Source organism: Spinacia oleracea, chromosome 4 (assembly GCF_020520425.1).
Source record: "Spinacia oleracea cultivar Varoflay chromosome 4, BTI_SOV_V1, whole genome shotgun sequence".
Lineage (NCBI taxonomy): Eukaryota > Viridiplantae > Streptophyta > Magnoliopsida > Caryophyllales > Amaranthaceae > Spinacia > Spinacia oleracea.
Window position 1 is genome coordinate 46505216 of NC_079490.1, and position 24832 is coordinate 46530047.

The 24832-nt window shown below is 35.5% G+C and overlaps 1 long non-coding RNA gene across 3 annotated transcripts; it reads right to left on the minus strand.

The window, feature by feature from the left end:
- Nucleotides 1–15500: 15500 nt before the first annotated feature.
- On the minus strand, nucleotides 15501–22169 carry LOC110803549 (uncharacterized). Of its 3 annotated transcripts, none has more exons than XR_008919926.1 (6): nucleotides 21720–22169; nucleotides 20347–20410; nucleotides 20018–20257; nucleotides 19374–19518; nucleotides 18058–18145; nucleotides 15501–15765 (listed from the first exon to the last, which is right to left on the minus strand). It is a non-coding gene; the product is annotated as an uncharacterized lncRNA (long non-coding RNA). The 3 variants fall into 3 exon arrangements; XR_008919925.1 differs by lacking the exon at nucleotides 21720–22169 and adding an exon at nucleotides 19624–19725 and having other exon boundaries at nucleotides 20347–21709; XR_008919924.1 differs by lacking the exon at nucleotides 21720–22169 and having other exon boundaries at nucleotides 20347–21703.
- Nucleotides 22170–24832: the final 2663 nt, after the last annotated feature.

The window sequence follows — 24832 nt, forward strand, 5'->3', positions numbered from 1 at the left end:
AACCCTCAAATCCGACTCTGTCAAGTCCGACTTCGAACCCGAACCGACTCGTTTCCATATTTAATCAACATTTTATATTCATTTAATTTGAATTTTATTTAACATAAAAATTCTCATCCACTGATATAAGCATAATTAGAAGGAGTTTGGACTAAAGAATTAAACTATGTAATCCAAGAAAAATTAATACTCCATAAAAATAAAAATATGCTACAGGTCACCGTTTCTAAGAAAATCCAACGACATAAATTTACATTTGAGAAATGAAATATAAACACGTACTTACTGTAAAAAAAAAATGCTCCGTAGTTGTAATACCCTGTATTTTTAAGTAATTATAATGTATTTGATTATATTTATTATGCATTTTATTATTTTTATAAATTAAAGTGGCATTTAAATATTTATTTAAATGTATTATATCGATTAAAAATATTTATTATTTTTAATTAGAATAAAATGATTTTTATTTTAGTTGGGGCAATTTAATTGGGTTTAGAAAACAAAACGATTTTAAATTATTCTGGCCCAATCCAATTTCAATTGTCAGCCCAAACAAATAAGCAAGCTCATTCTCGTTTGATGAAGCCCATCAGTGAGTTTCCTAACCCTAGCCCATCTAGGAAACGAAACCTATAAATACTCCCCTTATGTTTCATAAATCCCCCACACTCATTAATTTCATAAACCCTCACAAAATCTCTCCCTCACTTCTCTCCCTTTCACTCGGCCCTCTCCCTTCCGTCGAGCCGAGCACCCGCGCCCAGCAGCACTCGCTCCCAGCCCTCGCCCTGCCGCCTGCTTCTCGGTGCCCCGTGCCCTCGTGCCCTGCTGCTTGCCCCGCGCCCACGCCCTGCCTTCGCGCAGCGCGCACATCACTACGCACAGCACTGCACGCACAGCAGCACCGCCGTGCCTCTCCTCCTTTGCTTCTTTCCCGGTCGTCCGACAACCACCTTCCCCGTCTCCGTGCTTTAAGTCATCCGGTATGATTTACCTTCTTCCTAACCTATCTCTATTTAAATTATGTTTTCAAATTGTGATTATTTATTTGATTAATGATTTAAATTATTTTTGGGATTGGTTATGAACACCAAAGTTGAGGATTTTTGATGTTGGATTATTGATGTTGAATTCAATTATAGAAGTTGTAATTTTCAGATTTAAATTATCAAATAAAGCTTTAATTTTGGTTTTAATGAGGAACTAATGTTAGGGTTTTAATTAAACGCATATGATTAATTGATTAGCATAATTAGATGTCAATTAAATTATGATAATCAATATGAATTTTCAGAATCGTTATGATCATTAAAGTGTCCATTTTTAATGGATTTATGCATGAAATTAATTAAATTTCATGCTAGGGTTTTAAACGATTAATTAGAATTATTATTTCCATTAATAAAGATTAATTTCTAAGTAATTCAAGCGATTTAAAATCCAATAATGTTGCTGCAAATATGAACATGAAGAATAATTAAGTTTCACTTATTTTTATATAGGAGGTGATTTCTAGTCTAGTTGGCATTGAATTACAAAGTGACACCTCTACTTAGATATTCAAGGCACGTACAAGTCTAGGACGACCCAATTTAATTATGTGAATACATATCATGTTTATATTGTTCTGATTCATGTTTACTTGGATTATGGATTATATTTGAGTATGTGAGCAAGCATGTTGTTATTGTTTGTGTTTGTTGAAATTCGTAACAAGCATGTTATCCAAGTATATTTTATACATGTATGGTTTATGCGCATGCAAGCAAGTTGTTTATGCTATTGTATGCAAGGTCTAGCATTTTATGAGCCAAGTCTTTTATGCCATGTTGCATGTAATCCCCCGTAACTTTATACATTTTATTATTATATTTTAACGTATAGTTAATTATATTTAAAGAATTTATGAATTTTAGAAATAAATATGTAATTAACGAATATTTATTTGTATACGTTTTAAATATTTCAACGATTTATGAAATCATAATAATTTTAGAATTTTATGTTGAAAATAATTTGAATTACCAAAACATGTTCGAAATTGGAAAACAATCCTAATCGATTTTGGGATTCAAATTCTAAAACTAAAATCCTAATTCTAGCCCAATTGGGTGAAGCCCGAAATAATAAAACCCAAAATCCCTCCTCCCTTTTCAAAATTCACGTGAAATCAAACACCAAAACCCTTCCCTCCCTCACTTTCACGTAAAACCCCAAAGCCTCCCTCCTTCATGTAACTCTCTCCTCCCCTTTGCTCCTGCTGCTGCCCAGCCGCCGCCACCAGCCACCTATACTCTCGCCGACGACCACCGTTGTCTGTCACCGCAGCTTGCACCGCCGATAACTCCTCCCTCTCGTCTTTGTTAGGTTATGACAAATATAAAACATATATTTCATGCGGAAAAACCATAAAGCCAGAAATCCAAATTAATTGCCACAGTCAATTAGCATAATTTAGGATGCATACATTCGAAGCGTACCTTCCCTAGCTACTCCCGAACCGAACAAGAACAAGTTTAGGACTCCAAGTGTAGTCCCTCCGTAGATAGTCCACACTCCACAGCACGTTCAGATCCGCCTTAGATTCAATTAACTAGAATTTAGCCTAAGGTATTATGTTATTCGTACTTAATTATTTGGCAAATTATTAAGCTTAGTTTTTAACTTAAAACTATATGAATACTTGAGAGAATATAATGTGTATAAATTGTGATTTCCATCACCTATTTATAGGGTAGGATTATCGGAACTAGAAACCTACAAGGATTCAATTTATCTAATTCAATTAGAATTAGACTTAAATTAAATCTATAGATTTTAGTGTTTAGCTTAACAACTAACTCTAGTAGTTTTAGGAAAATAATCTAATCGGACAAATCCTAAACGCCTAAGGATTCGAAACACGCACGAACACAATGACACGCACGAACATCCCACGAGGAGCTGCTGTTCGCGCGCGGAGCTCGGCCCAGCAAGCAGCGACGCGGCCCATTGCAAGGGCGCTGCTGCTGCTAGCCTTGCCTTGCTCGCTGGGCCTGGCCTTGCTTCGTGCTCGGCTAGGCCTGCTTGCTTGGCGGGCTTGCTGCTGCTCGCTTGATGCGCTTGCGCGGGCTTCGCTAGGCGCGGGCCTAGCTTCGTGCTGGGTCTTGCGTCTAGCAAGCTCGTCCGATGTTTATTTCGTACGTCGCGCTTCCAATTAATTTTCTGATTCCGGAATTCATTTCCGAGTCGAACAATATTTAATATTTCCGATTGCGGAATTAATTTCCGTTTCGAACAAATATTTAATATTTCCGATTCCGGCAATATTTCCGATTCCGGCAATATTTCCGATTCCGGCAATATTTCGATTTCCGATAATATTTTCCGATACGTACCATGTTTCCGTTTCCGGCAACATCTACGACTTGGATAATATTTATATTTCCGATACGATCCATATTTTCGTTTCCGGCTATATCATCGTTTCCGGAGTATTCATAATTTGCCTTTTGACGGTTTCATCTCCCACTGGAACCGAGATCCGTCGATTCCGAATATCCATAAATAGAGTATTTAATTCACTTAAATACTTGATCCGTTCACGTACTATTTGTGTGACCCTACGGGTTCAGTCAAGAGTAAGCTGTGGATTAATATTATTAATTCCACTTGAACTGAAGAGGCCTCTAGCTAGGCATACAGATCACTTGATCTCACTGAATTATTAACTTGTATAATTAATTAATACTAAACTGCATTTATTACACTTAACATTGAATGCATACTTGGACCAAGGGCATTATTTCCTTCAGTCTCCCACTTTTCCTTAGGGACAAGTGTGCATTTCCTAATTCCTTTGTCGTTTGATGCTTGCTCATGAACATAAGGTAAGAGTTGGAATCCTTATTATGTCCAGAGGTATTTCTCGGTTTCAGAGTTCAACTGATCAAATAAACAGATAATCATAGCCTATGATTCATCTGAGCACGGGCATGCATTTTACAGTTTCTAGCTCTCCGAGTGGCCTTGTACAACTTTCAGCATCTCATCCTGATTTACGGGAGGACAATCCCAATCTTGCGATCTTGAGATTAGACTTCGTTTGATAGGTGATTACCCGAGATTAGACTTGTTTGAGAACTGGTTGCTTTGACGGTTGACAACGTCAAAGCAGCCAGTTCTCAAACAAGTAATCTCAAACCACTCAGGTATTGAGGATTAGTGTCTAATAATTTTAATGAATTTACATATGACAGATTTTTATCTCTTACAGTAAAGTTTCATAGGCCTGTCCGATACTAGTCTTCTCAAAGTAAGTATCTATGCAAATGATTGCGACATTGCCATGTCCACATAGTTCAAGAAACATAACTACTAGTCATCTTGCATTCTAGTCGTCTAGCGTTTTCTATGCGTCCATCTTTATAGAAAACTCCGACCAGGGACCTTTTTCAACTTTTGACATTCAAGTTCACTTGATAGACATTTCTTAGTCACAGGACTGGTCCTGACAGTCTATCTTGAATATATTGTCAAATTGAAAGGACTCATCATTTAATACTAAACCAAGATTAAATGGAATATGAAAAATACATTTCATATAAGATAAATGTTCAACCCCAGTGTTTTACAACCATGGGCCCTTAACCCATCTTTAAAACAACTAACGGAATTCAAAGCTATGCTTGAATTCCAGCGCCACAATGTGAGTGTTGTTTCTCACTTGTTACATAGGTTTAGTTATCATGCTTTGCCAATCTTAATATCCTTTTTCATCGAATGTTCTTCGAGATATGATGATAAGATCTTTTGAGTATGTTTATTTTTTTGATCTAGTTTTTCTTGCTACAATAGTGGTTCTACGCATTTTATAATGAAGAACCATCAAGGCAGCAGACATATGATCCACCCAAGTTCAGTGAAGAACTCTTTAACATAAACAGCTCTGTTTTATTGCTTCTTAGGCAATAATTACTTTTACTTCAACTGTATATGTTTCTAGTGATGCTTTGTTTTGGATTTTACTTATCCAAGCAGTTCACAGATATGTGGATGACTTTCCAACTATATCTTAGAACATAGAAATTAATATTTAATTTCCCACGCAACAACTCATGGTCTTCAATCAATGTTGCCATTTCAAAACACGATGCTCTATAGCTCGTCCTTGCCGATGGTTAACTCCAAAGGGATCTTGCTTGATCCTTTGCCGGTGTTTATGCGTGTAGCATCAATATTAGCATATCTGCATTTCCTTGAATCAAGAACTATTCCTATGTACCTTTTCAAGCACCATAGGTTTTTCTTGATCTCAATCCAGTTGATCTTCACTTAGATAAATAGAGATTGGTATTGCCGAAAGTCATACGATACTTTTATGGCGATCCTCATATTATATTATACATGATAAATTCTTTTGCAGAATAATTCCGAATTGAATTCTATTCATGTAACTTTAGCTCATCTAGTTTCAGTAGATACTAAATCCAGCTGAATTCTTTGACATATAATATAGGTTAAGAATCTCACTTAGATCCTTTGATGTTTAACTTAGTAAATGCTTATACATAGTTCAAACATCTATTACTTAGATTTATTCATATGGGTCGAATGTCTCCAATGGAGTCTTTCGTGTTTGATATAGTAAATGCCATTACTTAATCTAAAACAATATTATAAGATCCTTGTCTATAGATCTTAATACCTAGTATGTACTAAGTTTCGCCTTGGTCCATCATTGCTGAATAATTTCAAATCTAAGTCATTAGCATTTGAATGTCTTTTCACAATAGAGAGATATGTGTGATACACATAGGACCAATTAAGTTTTATGTACTCCCACTAAACTTTTTATATCTCTATAAGAATCATGTACATTTTATGAAACTAAAATACTTATTAGCTTCACTAAAATACAGTTCCAATTCCCAATTGCTTGCTTAAATCCATGCTTAGATTTCATAAGCTAGCATTCATTTCAAGCATTATTTGGATCCACAAATCCTATGACATGTCATGTACATAGTTTATTCCAACATTTGATTGAGGAATACGTTTTGTCATCCAATTTCCATATGTACCAATATGCAATCATTGCCTGATTTATAGACTTGAGCATTACGATTTTGCATGAGGTTTCAACACAATCCACGCCGTGAATTTGCTTGTAACCTTTAGCAACTAATCTAGCTTTGTGTGTGAACACAATTCCATGTTTGATGGTTTACATCCTTAAAACCATTTTGCAACCAATAGGTGTAAACCATTCTTGCAAATCAACAAAATTACAATTTTGTCATCAAAACATTGGTTATATTTTATGGCCTTTAACCATCTAAACATTTTAGTCTATATATGGCCTCTAACCATTTTAGGGAATCTAGGTTTCGTCACAGCTTTCTTACAAGTTCACAAACTCGTTAATCTACATGATAATAGTTTGACTGTAAGTTGTAGGTTTCTTCACTATCTAATAGAAGAATCTCATAGCTTCAGTGACCTGAACTCCATGTTTCTTCACTATCTAATAGAAGAATCTTATAGTTTCAGCGACTTGAACTCTATGCCTACTTGGGTATAGAACATCAAAAAATAGAATATCAATAGACACTTGAAAGTCTTTTGAATATTCTGTTTTTCTTGAAGCACTTGTGAAGTCTTCTAAGATATGTCTATTCTTTAAAGCCACTTCTAAAGTCCTTAAGGAATAAGTGTTCGGATTTTCTGAAGAACTTCGAAAAGCCTCCAGAATGTCCGTTTATGTTTGTTGTTCGCCTCGAAGACTTTCGAGGTTTATTTTCTCCCACTTGTCATTTTGGAAACGAATCTCCAAAAGGACATTATTTCGAGCAAACAAACATTATGTTCTCAAAATTCGTGGTAGAAACAATACCCTTGTGTCTCATTTGAATAAATCACAATGAAACATATATCTATACTTGGGCCTTAGTTTGTTGAATAACAAACACTAAGCTCCCACTTAGTTTAGCAACTCTTTAGATATATATATTATGAAAACATATTCTGAAATTACTTTTCAATAGCTTTGACGAATTTGGTTTAGTTTGGTGGTAGTTGAGCATTTTGTTTAGAAATTATAGGAAAAGTCTTTATGATTCATCATTGACCGAACCATGTACTAATTGACTTCGATCATTCCAACGTAGATATGCCATATATTATGGAGCTAGATCGTGAAATTACAACACACAATCATTGATGATCATTTTTGGTCTTAAAGTAATCATCGCCATGATCTTACCTAGATCTTTATGATTTCTTGCCAAGTGAATTTTATACTTCTGAATCTGTGAACTAGTCAAACATATTCAAACTTATATCACATTGAGTAATTAAACCAATGTTCACTCAAATCTAGGTGAAATAATAAAGTCATAAAATCTTTCTTTAGCTTTGAACTCTATTGTCTAGGCGTTCTAACAATAGTTCATATCTTTTGTTACTTTCAACAAGTAAGACTAGCTTGTCTTGAATGATCTAGAAATCAATCAACTTTCAAAAGTCCATCAAAATAGAGCGTTTAAATGTTAACTTGTTGACATGGTCTAAGTAACAATGCCAAAGATTAGTGGAACTCAAATCAAGAGGTTGATTTGAACCTAGTAAAGTTCTTATTGTTAAAGAGTTGTTTGTTTTAATCAAGCATATTGACTCAACCCGTAAATGACCATTTCATTCAAATAAACAAACAAACATTGTTTTTGTTTTTCTTGAATGTGAGTCTTTCTGTGTTTGAAAACAGAGATTTAGGTATGCTGATTATGGAACAAAATAGCCATTAAGTTCCAGCCTTTGAAAGGACTTAAAACAAACTAGATGACCCTACAACTAATGTAGCATTGCCATGCTTCATTTCCCACTTGTAGGCCATTAGTGAAGCCTAGCTTCCATTGTTTGAGTTATTATCGAAGTAAGAACCTCAAGCGGTATATGATACCAAGGAAGTTTGATTGCTATGACACTTCTCTTTAAACATAAACTTATAGGTAGAAACAGAATCGTAAATTCCTTTCATTTGTTCCTTGTTTTCCTATTTCTTGTACCCTTTCTTATAGTCTTAAGAATTGACTTATCTAGTGTTGACTTTTATACTTTGTTAGACATGTCCAATGTCACTCCAACAAGGTTCTTACCATTTAATTTATGTTGAATATTCTGTTTCAACTAGATGATCTTACCAGAAGCTTCTAAAGTTCTCTAAGCATCGATCTATTCGAATGTCTAGGGACTAGACTCATTCGAGAATTAAGTGGACAAAGATATAAAGTTGTTAACCATTGGTAAAGCCGAGTGTTAAACTCAATGCTTTATGATCTCAAAACTACATTGTATTTTGAATTCACAAGCACAAATCAGTTTGCCATTCGAGTTTGATACTCTAAAACAACCATAAAAGTCGCTAAAAGAAACGTACATTTAAATTGCTCACTTTCTCTCATTTCCGTGAATCGTTCTTGGATTCACTACCAACTGAGGAAATTTACTGTTACCTTCTAAAAGGATTTACTGCAGTGCAAGATATTTAATTATAAACAATAATTAAAACATACATTGAAGCATGCAAAGTCTAAACATTTATAATGAGTAATAACTTGAAAATTAAAGCAATTAATCATGCAATTTAAACAAGTCATTGCCATTTTATTCGAATTTATTGTTCCGGCAGGTGTGAATAAAATGATTCCTAGATCCTTAAATCATTGAAGAATTAAGCACATCATGTATTTAGACTCAATTCTAAAATATTTTAGGTAAGCAAATCCTTTGCTAATAGTCTAGAAACTACTCTTGGTTGATAGGTACGTCTAAGAACTTATTAGGTAAACCTATCCCATTTGCCACGACATAAAAGGACTCCTTACTTATATCGTTGAGTTTCACCAAAACTAACATGTACTCACAATTATTTGTGTACCTTACCCCTTTAAGGTCAATAAGTAACACCTCGCTATGGCGGAAAACTATTACTAAGATTGATGTTAAGGTTATCCAAGTTAGTGTTATTTTGGCATGGCACATTTTAACTCAATTTTTAAAGTTTGGAACTTAAGGCTCTTACTATGTTGGTTAGATTTTAAGTGAACTAAAATCCTTAATCATGCAACATAATCAAGCCACAATCTCATGCATAATTAAGACATATTTAAAGCAATAAATAACTTAAAGCATGCATAAGATATAAATGTGATCTAGTATGACCCAATTTCATCTTGAAGCTTCAACTCCAACCTCCGTCTTGAAAATGGATTGGAAACTCCGTCTTGAATTTCACCATGGGAGGCGCCATTTTCTTCAAATAGGATAAGCTATAATCGAAACTAATTACAACTATTTGATGGTACGCAGACCATATTTAAAATTAAAAACTTTGGTGCATTAGACCAATTTTACATTCAAATTAATGGTACGTAGACCATATTTTCTATCCTATTTGGGCCATACTAGTCACTTTCCATAACCTGCAAAACAGTGCATTTACAATATACCATTCACCCATTCATTTATCAATGAATGGCCCACATAGCTGGTTAGTAGAACATATTATGCATCACATAAATATTTGCATCAATTAACCAAGGCTTCCAATAATCTACAAAATTATTCAATCCTTATTAATTCTAATCGAGTTGTTTTAACCTTAAAGGAATGTAGACCTAATCAAGAGTTTATGACTAAAACTCTCCCACTAAAACCAAGAATTTTACATGCTTTACGAATTTTAAACATAAAAGTGTATTTCCTAGTCCAACCGGAAACTTACAAATTTAATTAAAATTTAAATATCATATAAAATATTATTTAAATCCTTTAATTTATTTTCAGTTGATTAAATTAATTAATTTAAATTTAATCAAGGTTTCAATTTTAGTAAAATAATTAGTATATAAATAAATTTATAATAATTAAATTATTCAAAATTAAATTCCGAGAAAAAATTAAATTACGAATTTAAATTTAATTAAAATCGTTTTTCAACCGAAAAATCAAAAATAAAACGAACCAATTGGGCCAAGACAAGGCCATGGGTTCGCGCCCATGCCTCGTCGAGTCCACGTAGCAGCAACGCCCAATGGGCTGCCACTCGACTGATCGTACCGCAAAGCCCGAGCGACCACGCGCAAACGCAGCAAGCCGAGCAAGCCACGCTTGCGCGCAACCCACTCGTCGCTGTGTCGAGGCATCCCTCGATGGGTTGGGCGACGCTGCTGGACGAGCCAGCCAACGCTGCCCGCGCGCGCAGCACACGAGTGCTCCATGCCTTGCTTTCCTCGCCCCTCCCGCTCACTGCTCGCAGCACATAGCGCTAGGCAGGGCTGCTGCATTGCGCGCATGTGCCACGCCCTTGCTCGTTGCATCGTACCGCATGGGCGATGAGCTCCCTTGCTCGTCGTCGCATACCCGCACTATACAACGCCCCTTAAGGGTAACACTTAGCTTCCATTGCTTCGTGCGTGCAAGATTCGTGAACGGATTTTATAAAAATCAAAACTTTTATTTATTTAAATTTATCGACGAATTAATAAATCATATTAATTTCATAAATTTTGGGCGAAAAATCGAAAATTTATTATTCAAATTAATTTCCGATTATATTTATTTTCATGGATTCAAATCTAGGTCATAAAATTTAAAACTTTTCAATTTTAACAAATTTTATGGTGGTTTTTAATCATAGGTTCCTAATTAAATTGCTAATTAATTATGAAAATCAAATCAAATTCTAAATTATTCGAATTTCAACAAATTAATTACAATTACAAATTAGGTTCTATAATTAACAAGCTTAGGCATTAAAATTGTTAAACATATACAGTAGGTCAATTATAGATTTACAAACAAGAATCGCAAATATTTAATTTAACATCCTAAAATTATAAATTTTGCGTTCGAAAAACTAAAACCTCCAAAAAGTCATAGTTAAAATTCGAATTTGGGAATTCTGGGTTCGGCATCAAATCTATGATTTTAGTCAAAATTTTAAAACATCGTTTACATGCGAAATTCACTATCAAATTATACGATTCCGACCATTATTGACTAAACTGCCGAAAATCATGCGAACATATAATTAATTAATCGCACGAATTGGCAATTAATTACATAAATCGAAATTAATCACCCCTTTAATTCATTGCAAATTTATAAAATTTAACCATGTTAACTATTATTGATTATGGAATTAATTAGAGGCTCGTTATACCACTGTTAGGTTATGACAAATATAAAACATATATTTCATGCGGAAAAATCATAAAGCCAGGAATCCAAATTAATTGCCACATAGTCAATTAGCATAATTTAGGATGCATACATTCGAAGCGTGCCTTCCCTAGCTGCTCCCGAACCGAACAAGAACAAGTTTAGGACTCCAAGTGTAGTCCCTCCGTAGATAGTCCACAGCACGTTCAGATCCGCCTTAGATCCAATTAACTAGAATTTAGCCTAAGGTATTATGTTATTCGTACTTAATTATTTGGAAAATTATTAAGCTTAGTTTTTAATGTAAAACTATATGAATACTTGAGAGAATATAATGTGTATAAATTGTTATTTCCATCACCTATTTATAGGGTAGGATTATCGGAACTAGAAACCTACTAGGATTCAATTTATCTAATTCAATTAGAATTAGACTTAAATTAAATCTATAGATTTTAGTGTTTAGCTTAACAACTAACTCTAGTAGTTTTAGGAAAATAATCTAATCGGAAAAATCCTAAACGCCTAAGGGTTCGAAACACGCACGAACACAACGACACGCACGAACAGCCCACGAGGAGCTGTTGTGCGCGCGCGGAGCTCGGCCCAGCAAGCAGTGACGCGGCCCATTGCAAGGGCGCTGGTGCTGCTGGCTTTCCCTTGCTCGCTGGGCCTAGCCTTGCTTCGTGCTCGGTTGGGGCTGCTTGCTTGGCGGGCTTGCTGCTGCTCGCTTGCTGCGCTTGCGCGGGCTTCACTAGGCGCGGGCCTAGCTTCGTGTTGGGCCTTGCGTCTAGCAAGGTCGTCCGATGTTTATTTCGTACGTCGCGCTTCCGATTAATTTTCCAATTTCGGAATTCATTTCCGATTCGAAAAATATTTAATATTTCCGATTCCGGAATTAATTTCCGTTTCGAACAAATATTTAATATTTCCGATTCCGATAATGTTTCCGATTCCGGCAATATTTCCTTTTCCGGCAATATTTCTAATTCCAGCAATATTTCCATTTCCGATAAAATTTTCCGATACGTACCATGTTTCCGTTTCCGGCAACATCTATGACTTGGATAATATTTATATTTCCGATACGATCCATATTTCCGTTTCCGACAATATCATCGTTTTCTGAGTATTTATAATTTTCCTTTTGACGATTTCAGCTCCCACTGGAACCGAGATCCGTCGATTCCGAATATCCATAAATAGAGTTTTTAATTCACTTAAATACTTGATCTGTTCACGTACTATTTATGTGACCCTACGGGTTCAGTCAACAGTAAGTTGTGGATTAATATTATAAATTCCACTTGAAATGAAGCGGCCTCTAGCTAGGTATACAGTTCACTTGATCTCACTTAATTATTAACTTGTATAATTAATTAATATTGAACCGCATTTATTAGACTTAACATTGAATGCATACTTGGACCAAGGGCATTATTTCCTTCAGTCTTTACTTTCTTTTTTTTCTTTTTTTTCTTCTTCTTCTTCCCTTAATCATGGGTTCTGTTTTTTCTCAGCCACCACCACGTGGTTGTTGTTGCTGCGTCTACCCCGTGCCGCGCCACCTTGCTGCATCGCCTTTTAGCCTCCACTACCGCGCCTACAGGCCAACTTTCTTCTTCCTGTTTGTGCTTCTTGTTTCTTGCTTCACACGCAGCCACCCAGCACGCAATTGCCACAGAGCCACCAGCCAGCCGCGCCCTGTTCGCCGGCAACTGCTACCCTCGCCGCCGCCTCTCCCCTCCGACCGACGTCCCACTCTTCCTCACTTTTGGTTATTTCTCAAACCCTTAAAACTAATTAATATAATTCATGTTGTTCTTGAATTAAATTATAGTTTCTATGAGTTAATTATGCATTTCATATTTCATGTTTTGCATAATTAAATTATTAATTTTCAGATTATACAATTTGATTGAAATAATGGTTTTAATTATTAAAGTATGAATTTTTAAGGTTTTAATAATTTTAAATCATGGTAGGATGATTATGAATTACCAAAGTTATGATTTTATGATTCTAAGCATGTTAATTTGGTGTTGGTGAAGTTTTAAAATAGTTTATATTGCTGGAAATTTTAAAAAGGAATGTTTATTGAGGTTTATGATAAATTATGGTCATTAGTGAAGTAATCACTATGCTAGGAGATTAAGTAGTCAAGTTTTGATATTGGGAAAGGATCTAATTATGTTTAGGATGGGTTTGAAGCACCCTAATGTTGCTTAAAATTTAATGTGAATTGATATGAGTCTATATTGGTTGTTGTTAGGTGGAGAATTCTCTGTAGGCGAATTTTGAATTATTAAAGTAGGTCTCGCAATTTGTTTACACAAGGTACGTAAATACCCGTGTGCTTGGGGATGTGTGCTTATGTTTAAACCATGTTGTTATGTATTTGAACTTGGTTATGTTATGCATTTGAACTTGGTTATGTTGAAATTTACATGTTTAATGTTGTTGAATGACCGTGTTGACCATGGATTTTATTATGAGAATTATATCATGTTAGCATGGATAATTGATGCAAGCATGTTGGTTGGGAACATTATATTATTTCATATATATTGGTTTAGATCGATTGATCGTTGTTCCCTTTTTAAGCATTTCACTACTTTATGAGGGTCGAGGACCTTGTTTAGTAAGTTGATCCTTTACACCTATATAGAGGTGGTTAACCATTGGTAAAGGAAAGGAAAGATTGAATTAATTGGAATGGGTTCTTGATTGATAACTTTGTGATCGCTTACCTAATTCCAAGATAAAAACAGTTGTGAATACTTGTTGATTTTATGATTTATGTGATTGTCAAGTAATAACAAAGTATTAATTGGTAAATCATGTAAAGTGAAACTGAATAGCAATAGCTTTAGAATGTGCACGTCTGAAGTGACGGACAAACAGGAGTTGGGGTTCATGGTGGTAGCCCATGGCCTTTTCTGGGACCGGATTAATCACCGTGTTCTATTTTATTCAAAAGTTCCTCGATATCACAGGTCACTGAGGTTACGGAGTCGCACCCGTACCTCGTCTTCCTTAGTGAAGACTTCTGTTTGGACAACTCGGTCCATTGACTATTTTAATTAAAATAATATTAATGTTATAAAAGTCTAGTCCATTCCAGTGTAGTCTAGTCTAGTCAAGCGTGGTATTCAAATTAATATGTTTGTTTGCCCTTACTTATGTTTTATTAGTATCATGTTAGGATTGTTCGCTTAATAGAATCATGTTAGGATTATTATTGATTTAGTATGTAGTACTCAGCTTTGCTGATTACGTGCTTTGTTTGTGTGTGTTGATCATGGCTATGTCTTATTGATCATGTGATGACCCATTTTGGTGAGCAGTCTACAAGGATCTATAAGCATTGTCCATCTACAGGTTTGAAGATGATGCATCATTGGGATCGGGATTAGAGAGCTTGTATTTAGTTTTGATTCGCTTAGTTGACTTGGGTTTGTTAAATTGAACTTTAAACTTATCGTACTAGCTACATAACTCTATTTTCGTTGATTGGTTTTGGATTTTACTCTGTAATTGATTATTTATAAACCTAAAGTTAGTTTTATGTTTTCCGCTGCAAAATTCTAAATAAGCCATTACGTTTTCACACGGGCGATAATGCCTTGATAATTCTCAGCGTTTTATATTAAAAGGTTATTTTAGAAAAGAGAGAATGTTCGGGGTGTTACAAAGTGGTATCTAGAACCTTATGGTTTTACTTCAAATTTTTAGGCGCCTAAACTAGCTAGTTACCTAAAACGAAGTTCCTAGAATTGAACTCTTACTTATTATATCATTCAAAAATGCGTATTTTTTTGGGGGGACCAAATTCATTATTTTGTCACTAGTGGAAAAACTACCTGTTGAGGGGGGCATTTTGGGCTTATTGAGGCGAACATTGCCCGCTTCGACAGACGGGGCTTCAACAGCTCACTGAGCTGTTGAGGCGGGCTTTGTTCGCCTCAACAGGCACTCTGTTGAGGCGGGCTTTCAAAAGTGAGCCTCAACAGCCCTAAACCAAAGGGGAAAAAAAGGACCTGTTGTGGGGGGCATTTCAAAAGCCCGCCTCAACAGACACCTCTGTTGAGGCTCACTTCTTAAAAGCCCCCCACAACAGACCTGTATTCTTGGCACCATAATTCATATGTTGTTGAGGCGTACATTAAAAGCCCCCTTCAACAACATTAATTTTTTTTTCCAAATTCTTTTAAAATATAAAATAGGTAGCAATACCTAAATCTAGATATATACTCCATTGAGTATTGAAACCTGTACACCAATCAATACCAGAATAGCAAAGGTATGAATCTGCTTATTTTTAATAAATAAATCATTACATTAACTTCATTTATAGTAACCCAAGCGTATAGTACGTACGTTTGCAATTTTAAACACCTAGCTAGTCTAACAAATTACAACTAATATTAACAAATAAAGACAAAAGGCTAGAGAGCTAGTCTAACAAATTTCTCTAATCCGGCCACTTAGCTCCCTTTAGATCATGCATTATAAACCTTAATTAAGGCAGTGTTGAATTTCTTCCAATCGACTCGATCCCTGCAAGATGGAAGGAAAATATACATGAGTACCAAAGTTTACACTCACGATATTATCTTTACATTCCACTGAAGCATAAAAACATATAGTTGCAGACTATAGAGATAATTAAGTTGTTGAAAACCATGCAGCTAAACATGTACTTCTAATTGCTCTGTGAGCATTCAAGTGTCCACGAAAGCTGATGCCTGTCAAACCATGATTAATTAGTTGGTGGAACAGCTCTAATTTAGACAGATCTAATGCATATTAATCATGTAATAAGAATCAAATGAGTCGTTAGGTTCTGTAGTTCAAAGTTGATAGCGGAAATGTCATTTTAGCTCTAAACATGACCTATAACGACATAATGAGCCTTAAATGTGCATAAATAGATTCGAATGAGTTTTAGCTAGTTAAAAATATGCATATTAGTCATGTAATAAGAATCAAATGAGTCCTTAGGTTCTTTAGTTCAAAGTTGGGAGCGGAAATGTCATTTTAGCTCTAAATATGACCTATAACGACCCAATGAGCCTTCAATGTCATACATAGATTGGAATGAGTTTTAGAAAGGTAAAAATATGCATACTAATCAGTTAATAAGAATTAAATGAATCCTTAGGTTTTTTACTTCAAAGTTGGGAGCGGAAATGTCAGTTTAGCTCTAAATATGACCTATAACGACTCAATGAGCCTTAAAATGTGCATACGTAGATTGGAATGAGTTTTATAAAGTTAAAAATATGCATAATAATCATGAAATAAGAACTAAATAAGTCCTTAGGTTCTTTTGTTCAAAGTTGAGAGCGGAAATGTCATTTTAGCTCTAAACATGACCTATAACAACCCAATGAGCCTTAAATGTGCATAAATAGATTCGAATGAGTTTTAGAAAGTTAAAAATATGCATATTAATAATGTAATAAGAATCAAATGAGTCCTTAGGTTCTTTAGTTCAAGGTTGGGAGCGGAAATGTCATTTTAGCTCTAAATATGACCTATAACGACTCAATGAGCCTTAGAATGTGCATATGTAGATTGGAATGAGTTTTATAAAGTTAAAAATATGCATATTAATCTTGTAATAAGAATCAAATAAGTCCTTAGGTTCTTTAGTTCAAATTTGAGAGCGGAAATGTCATTTTAGCTCTAAACATGACCTATAACGACCTAATGAGCCTTAAATGTGCATAAATATATTCGAATGAGTTTTAGAAAGTTAAAAGTATGCATATTAGTCATGTAATAAGAATCAAACGAGTCCTTAGGTTCTTTAGTTCAAAGTTGGGTGCGGAAATGTCATTTTAGCTCTGAATATGACCTATAACGACCCAATGAGCCTTAAATGTGCATACGTAGATTAGAATGAGTTTTAGAAAGGTAAAAATATGCATATTAATCATGTAATAAGAATCAAATGAGTCCTTAGGTTCTTTAGTTCAAAGTTGGGAGCGGAAATGTCAGTTTAGCCTAAATATGACCTATAACGACCCAATGAGCCTTAAATGTGCATACGTAGATTCGAATGAGTTTTAGAAAGTTAAAACTATGCATATTAGTCATGTAATAAGAATCAAATGAGTCCTTAGGTTCTTTAGTTCAAAGTTGGGAGCGGAAATGTCATTTTAGCCTAAATATGACCTATAACGATCCTATGAGCCTTAAATGTCATACGTAGAGTCGAATGAGTTTTAGAAAGTTAAAACTATGCATATTAGTCATGTAATAAGAATCAAATGAGTCCTTAGCTTCTTTAGTTCAAAGTTGGGAGCGGAAATGTCATTTTAGCCTAAATATGACCTATAACGATCCTATGAGCCTTAAATGTCATTTTAGATCATATGCAATTAGAGCCGAAAACCTGCCACTCTTGTTTACAGGTGGTGCAGGTCAAGAGAAGGGGCTAATCAATTTAAAGAAAGTGGAAGAAGCTTACAGAAGACATAGGACGAACATATTCAGCATATGCTTACTTTTTGGAAGCATAAATATTGTTTCCTGGTGTACTTGTTACTATGTTTTAAAGCTGACTTTAGAGAGAGAGTTCAATAAGTGATTCCAAAGAAAGAAAATTAGGAAAGGAAATGAGCGGTTCTGGTTCGTACATTCAGAAAACTTAAAGTGACTAACAGATAATCTATCAACCAAAATTTGATGATGATATATATGAAACCCGAAGTTTCTCATACTTCCTTGGACTGACTGTGCTGTGAAATTGCTAAAGTTAAAGACAATAACGAGCTAAGTGAATAGATTCCTCACTGTAACAACAATCTGTTCTAGCTAGTTCTAATCAGGAAGTGTCCTTACCTTGATGTCTGGATGAGTTAAAATATACTCTCCAAGGAGATGGATCTAGAGTGAAACCATTAACACCGCTTCCAGTACTCAAAACAAGCTGTAAAAACAACAAAAACTGTGATGTTTTAACCACCTCAATAAAGAAATAAATTAGAAAAAAGAAAGAAAACAGGAGGAGGCTGCCACATAATTTGATTTCTACAATTTTGCAAATTCAAACAGATAAAACAATTCAACACAATGACGGACCAAGCAAGTACGAAGGAAACAGTTAGCACACAAAATGATAATATTTTTTTCCTTGATTTGTTGCCATAGTTTACCAATCTGCTATAGTTAGCACCACAATACGTGGGCATAGATCACCGACAGTATATCTTAAGATCAGCTGAGGCCAACCTGAACTTATCGAAAAATGGACTATATTAGTGTTAAGTTAAACTGAACTAATTGGAATTCAACTGAGCAAAAGTGAAATTCTAAAGACCGTTACCACTACGGCACTACCTGACAAGCAGAATTGTAGCAGTTATTAATGGTTGTAAACAGCCAAGTAGTATAAGTAGAGGTGGAGAGGAAAGAGAAAGTTATTCAAAAAATTATAGAGAGTTAAAGAGACTTGTCACCTAATCAATCGAATTCCCCTTCTCCTATTTGTTTTGTTCAAAGTTGAGGCACGCAGATCAGTGCACAGAACTGCACAGTTCTGATCTGAGTTAAAGAGCCAATCAACCGAATTCCCCTTCTCCTATTTGTTTTGTTCTTGGTCTCGTTGTTTAGCCTTGTATTTGGGTGTTGCTACCGTGGTTCTTGTGTCTGCAGGAGAGAGTAAAGCTAGGGCTTTACACATTCTCAATCCAGAACAAGGGGAGTTTCTTTCAGATAAAATGGGTTAGAAAAAACATTCTCATCAATCTCTTCATTGCTCTCAGTTCTTCACCTATCCTATATATTGATTTTAGAGTTCAAACATTTGGAATTTCCTGAACACAACTTGTATTAAATGGCCTTTGCATGTCAGACTCAAAAACGGCTTGTAGCATAATATTCATACACATCAATAGATTTATGATAAGGTCAATTATTCACAGCAGCATATTAGTATTCACAGCAGCAGCAAGACCAGCAGATTAGTATTCAAAGCAATAAATTAGCAACATATCAGTAAATCACAACAGCAGCAGCAAGACCAGCATATTAGTATTCAGTAGCAAGACCAGCAGATCAGTATTCACAGCAGCAGCAAGACCAACAGATTAGTATTCAAAGCAATAAATTAGCAAATCCAGCAGACTTGTAATTATGGAAAAATTAAAGAACTTTACCAAATCCATGAAGATATAAACGCTTCCATCTTTGTGTCTAAACAACCTAAGTAAATAAATACTCGGTTGTAAAAAACTTAGCCCATTGCTCACGAACCACATCTATTTCCTCATCGGTATAAGGCGCATTTCTTGGAGTGTAAGCCTGAAATAAGTAACATGATAAGTAATGCTACTTGTAAATTAAGAATTCTACTACGTACAAGTACTAGTATTAGTAGTTCAACTAACATATGGTAAAAGAACGAACATTATCTAACCGCTCATCAGAGTTATGGTGTAACGTGACTATTTCATGCATGAACTTCATAATGTAATAGCCACACTCGCGGGCGCCGACTTGTTGAGCACACTGATTTGGAAACAAATCATAAATTACATGGGAATGCATGAAATGCATCGTGAGTTCTACGACACTCACGAATCATGAGCATTGAAGCAGACGGTTGGAAAAATCAAAGCAAAAGCCTCTGTTTGGGGAGGGGAGTACATGGGATTTTGTCTTCTTAGGCCAATACGGTGGGGATTCAAAGACAATGCATGCATTCTAATCATGAAATCCCCTGATAGTTTTGCAAGAAAAAAAAGGGTAACAATTAAGAAATATAGACCAAAAACAAAAAACAAGGAATCCCCACACTTACCGTCACTGAGGACCAACACAAAATCACTATCCATAACTGTTGGTATTCTGTGTGCTATCATCACAACTGTGCAGTCCCTGAACTCTGCCCTTATTAGAGTCTGGATAAGATTATCTGTCGCTGTATCAACAGAAGCAGTGGCTTCATCAAGAACAAGTATTCTTGCCTGCTTAAGCAAAGCACGGCCCAATGAAACAAGTTTTCGTTGTCCCACACTCCAATTTTCCCCATTTTCAAGCACTTCATGTAAAGCAAAATAAAATTTGGTGTAAAAAAGGCTAATTATGAATAACAGATCATAGATACTCTCAACGTATATGATTACAGACCTGGTGAATCAAGCTTTTCGCCTCTTTGACGAAGAAGGGCTCCAAGCTGCGATTTATCAAGTGCCTGCACCAGATAAAACATGTATTTAGAATAGCACACAAGTATATAAAGTTTCAGATTCCTCGAGATTCTGCTTCATGATATACAGCTATGTAGGAAGATACTATAATGGACCTAGAAATGAAATTAAACAGTGAGCTGAAAAAGGATACACACAATATTCAACCAAAAAGAGAACTCGTTGAACCTGGCAATACTAGAACTTGTTGCACTTGTAGTAAAACGCAAACAAAACAGGAATATGTTTTATCTATCTAATCCCAAAAATATGCTTTTGGAAGGAACAATATGCAAGGTTCATCAACAGCCAATGGAAGCAAAGTATTCAATCAATAATTCAGCAATGAAAGTTCCCCTTTTTATCCCCGGTTCAATATTTTTTTCCCGAAGGTCCAAAACTGGCAGTAACTAATGAACAAACTATAGCACATCTTGTTAGGACAGTAGGATGTTTCTATAGAAGGCCACTAAATGAAATGTGTTGATCATTCATTAAGCTTCTGTTGGAAGCTGAAATCTTAGTAAACGGATGCACTATATTTCTATCTTTTGGCATCTTATATATCTGGAAATGTTTCACATATGTATCAGTTAGCAAATGCCTATATACAGTAACCTTACCAACAATACAAGTTACAAGTTTACAACCCAAATCTATAGGTTTTTGTTTGTTGACCTTCTAGCCTATCATATTGTACAATTACTCTAGTGCCTCAAATGAGTCTCGCGCGTAGTCTGTTCTGATGGGTCAGATGTCTGCAGCCTACTAATTCTTGCAGAAACACACTTTTTGCTGATGTCTTATTACTGCGAAATGGTTGTTTCTAATAGATCCTTGACTACGGAGACAACTAACTTAACTACTACTCCGTAAGGGCCAAAGGGGAATTCAGCTAGATGTTTGATTTAGTTTATTGTAATACAAGAACGTCTGTTTGAAAGTGTCGAAAAAGGGGTAAAATAAAACACCGCTTTGGTTGACCAGAATACTATAGCACAAATTACTGATGAAGCTTCGAAAACTTACCAGGTGGCCTTGCATCTAAATGCTTTAGTAAACTAACCTATTTTGAACTAGAAAAACCACAAATATCAAAACCTATTTTGTAATTGAACTAGAAAAACCACAAATATCAAACCCTATTTTGTAACTGAACTAGAAAAACCACAAATATCAAACCCTATTTTGTAAATTCATCTAATATTGGAACATTAGCCTAAATTCTCTGCATAATCAACTCATTATGCTCAACTAATTGAAGGAAAACTGAATTTTAAGACCAAGCAAAACAAGAATCAATTATAAACTAACCTTGACAGATTGCGTGAAACAAAGTCGGAGATAGGAAAGACGACGGTCGGGGGCAACTACGTACTATGGAAGAGGAGGCGAGGAAGGTGGTGGTGGTGGTGGAGCCGCGCGGTGAGGAGCGGTGCGAACTCGCCGGTGATGCGTTGGAATAGAGATTTGAAAGGATTCTAAAATCTTATCTGTTTGGCGGTCATAGCGTTGTACGTGTTTTAAGTGTTTAAAATTTTGTGAAGACCTGTTGAAGCGAACAAAGGGAAGCCCGCCCCTTTAGACGGGTGTCTATTGAGGCGGGCAAATAAAAGCCCCCTTCAACTGGCTCTATAGAAGCGAATACCACAAAAGCCCGCCCCAACCTGTTAGTTAAACATTTGACCCGCGTTAACTAAGTGGTTATTGTGGCTCGCTTATATATGCCCCCCTCAACAAGGGGGCTACAACAGGGGTTTTTTCCACTAGTGTGTTTGAAAGTATATTAATATTTCTTATTTAAGTTCAAAATTAACTTATTTATTCGAAACTTTTTGTTTATGTGAATTAAGTACGTTTTTTTTTCTTTTCGAATTTAAATTAAATATATTCGAAATTAATTTTTTTTTATAAAAAAGCATGCTGCTACAATACCGTATTTAAAAAAAAAAAAAATCTTATTCTATTTATTCGTTTATTATTTATTCGTTTAATAAAAATTTCTTTCTTATTAATCGTTTTTGTTTTATTCCTTAAGTGTTTCCATGTTTTACTTATTTTGATTTATTACGAGAGATGGGTAATATAGGAAAGGACATATAGGATAGAATTATATGTGCATTAGTAGTTAATTGCTAGCATAAGAAGTTAATTGCTACGTGCATGTGTTAAATGTTTAAGTGTTGCATTTAAATGTGAATAAGAGAAATTGTTTGATTCCACCGAACTTAATGTTTTATTGAATTTTGATTATTGTTTGGTTGGGAAATCGTTAGTAAAACCTTAATTAAGTTGTTTCTTTCAAGAATAAAATGTTCCTTTCCAAGTACACAAACATAGGATCCCTTGAGAAGATCGACGAAGAGACCGCACGTCTTTTTGTGAAGAAAGTTGTGTTTGGATGTGAGTATTTTGCTAAGATACAAAACCAAACCATCTTAATGAGGGAAGACAACATAGCATCCACTATCGTTCATTGCTTACCTAACAAAATGCCATGCCTAGAGCCCAAGAATAGGTTTAAAGACATGCATTTTGAGGATGGAGCACCAAATTTGGCCAAGTATGGGACTATGAATGGTATGTGGAGATACGACTCAGATATTATGACCACCATTATTGAGGCAGTAGAAAGTGGTTTCAAGCAGGGTAAAGACATAGGGAGTCATGCTTGGGACACATTTATTGAGGAGCCTATGGGAGTTGGTGTAAACAATGATCTAGAAGGAAATGATGTAGTCGTTGAGAATGAGAATGTAGGGATTGAGGCAGAAAACCCTAACCTTGAGGCCCATGAGCCTACCATTGAGATATCTAGTGATTCAGATGTGGAGCCTGAAGCTGATGGTGAAGTGACAAGTGAGCCTCATCAAGATAAAGGCATGGAAGAAGACTCCGACCTAGAGGAAGAGTTCGACGAATACTGAAGATCAAGTTTCCAAGGAAAGAGCAGATAGGCAAGATGCCTTAAACATTTGAAGTTGTAATAGTTAGTTAGTTCTTTTATGTTCTGGAGAATAAGTAGCAAAGCTACAACAGTTTAAAGTTAAAGTAATATGAGTTTGAGTTATTCTTTATTCTTTTCAAGGATGTAATAAACCTTTATAGAGTTAGCAATAAAAGTTAAAATATTCGTTTCCAATTTGGGAATTCCATAATTCGCCCAACGAGAGTTTATGTTTATATCATAGAACCTTTATTTTATTTTGAGGACAAGTGCGTTATTATGGTTTAGAAATTGTTATTAATACTCTTTTGAGGAATAAAAAGTTAGATTATTGATTATTCAAAGGATCAAGAGTTCATTTTGGGACGCAAGGGAAATGTTTTCTTCTTTTATTCTACCTTATTATTCGTGATGATTGAATTTTGTTCCTTGTTTCTCAGTTTAATGTCCTGTATGTGAATATCATTCATAAATGTTCGAGGGATCAACTTCGTAAATAATTGTTGCACATTCGTAAATGATCGTTTATTTATGTGAATTCTGGCTGTTGAGGTGGTATGACGTTGCTAGGATACTATTAAGCAAAGTTTTGAACCTGAAGTAGAGCATATTAATTTCAGGTCGCGCTCTAGGATGACCAACAATAATGACCAAGCTGCTGCTATTTGCCTCTTGGTGGAAAGGCTAACCCATGAAAGAACTGAACGCCCCGATTCTGCAGGGGACATGTTTGAAAGGCTTGCAAAAGTTAAGCCCCATACTTCAAGGGGCAACCAGATCCGACTTTCCTAGAAAACTGGATTAGGGAGTTCGAAAAACTATTTGGGGCGGTAAACTGTCCTGAAAACATGAAAGTAGGTCAAGCTGTCCTTTACCTAAAAGATGAGGCCGGTCTGTGGTGGAGAGAGAATGGAACTAGGCTAAGTGCTGCTAAGGGATTCAATTGGCAATCATTTGTTGTTGCATTGAGGGAAAAGTTTTATCCTCCTTTTATAACAAAACAAAAAGCGCAGGAATTCATAAACCTTGGGATGGGGAGTATGACCATCGCTGAATATTATAGCAAATTTATAGCGCTGTCGAGGTTTGCACCTGAGGTTGTAGCCACAGAGGAGATAAAGGCTCAGAGGTTTGAGCAAGGGTTGACCGATGAGATCCAGTTGGGATTAGGTGGAGAAACCTTTACATCTTTCGATAATGTGTATGAGAGAACCGCCCATATTTATGGTTTTTCGTCTAGAAGGGACAAGAAAAATGTTGTTGGGGAGAAAAGAAAAGAGTTTAATGCTGGGAAAACCCAAGGGAATTTCAAGAAGAATATGAATGCGAATAGGAATGAGAGTGGAAATAGAAATTTTTAAGGAAGGAACAATCAGGGGCACAACAATAGGAACCAATCTAAGAGAGTGCATCACTGTAAGATGTGCAGTAACAACCATCTTGGTAGAAACTGCAAGGGAGAATTAGTGACATGTAACTA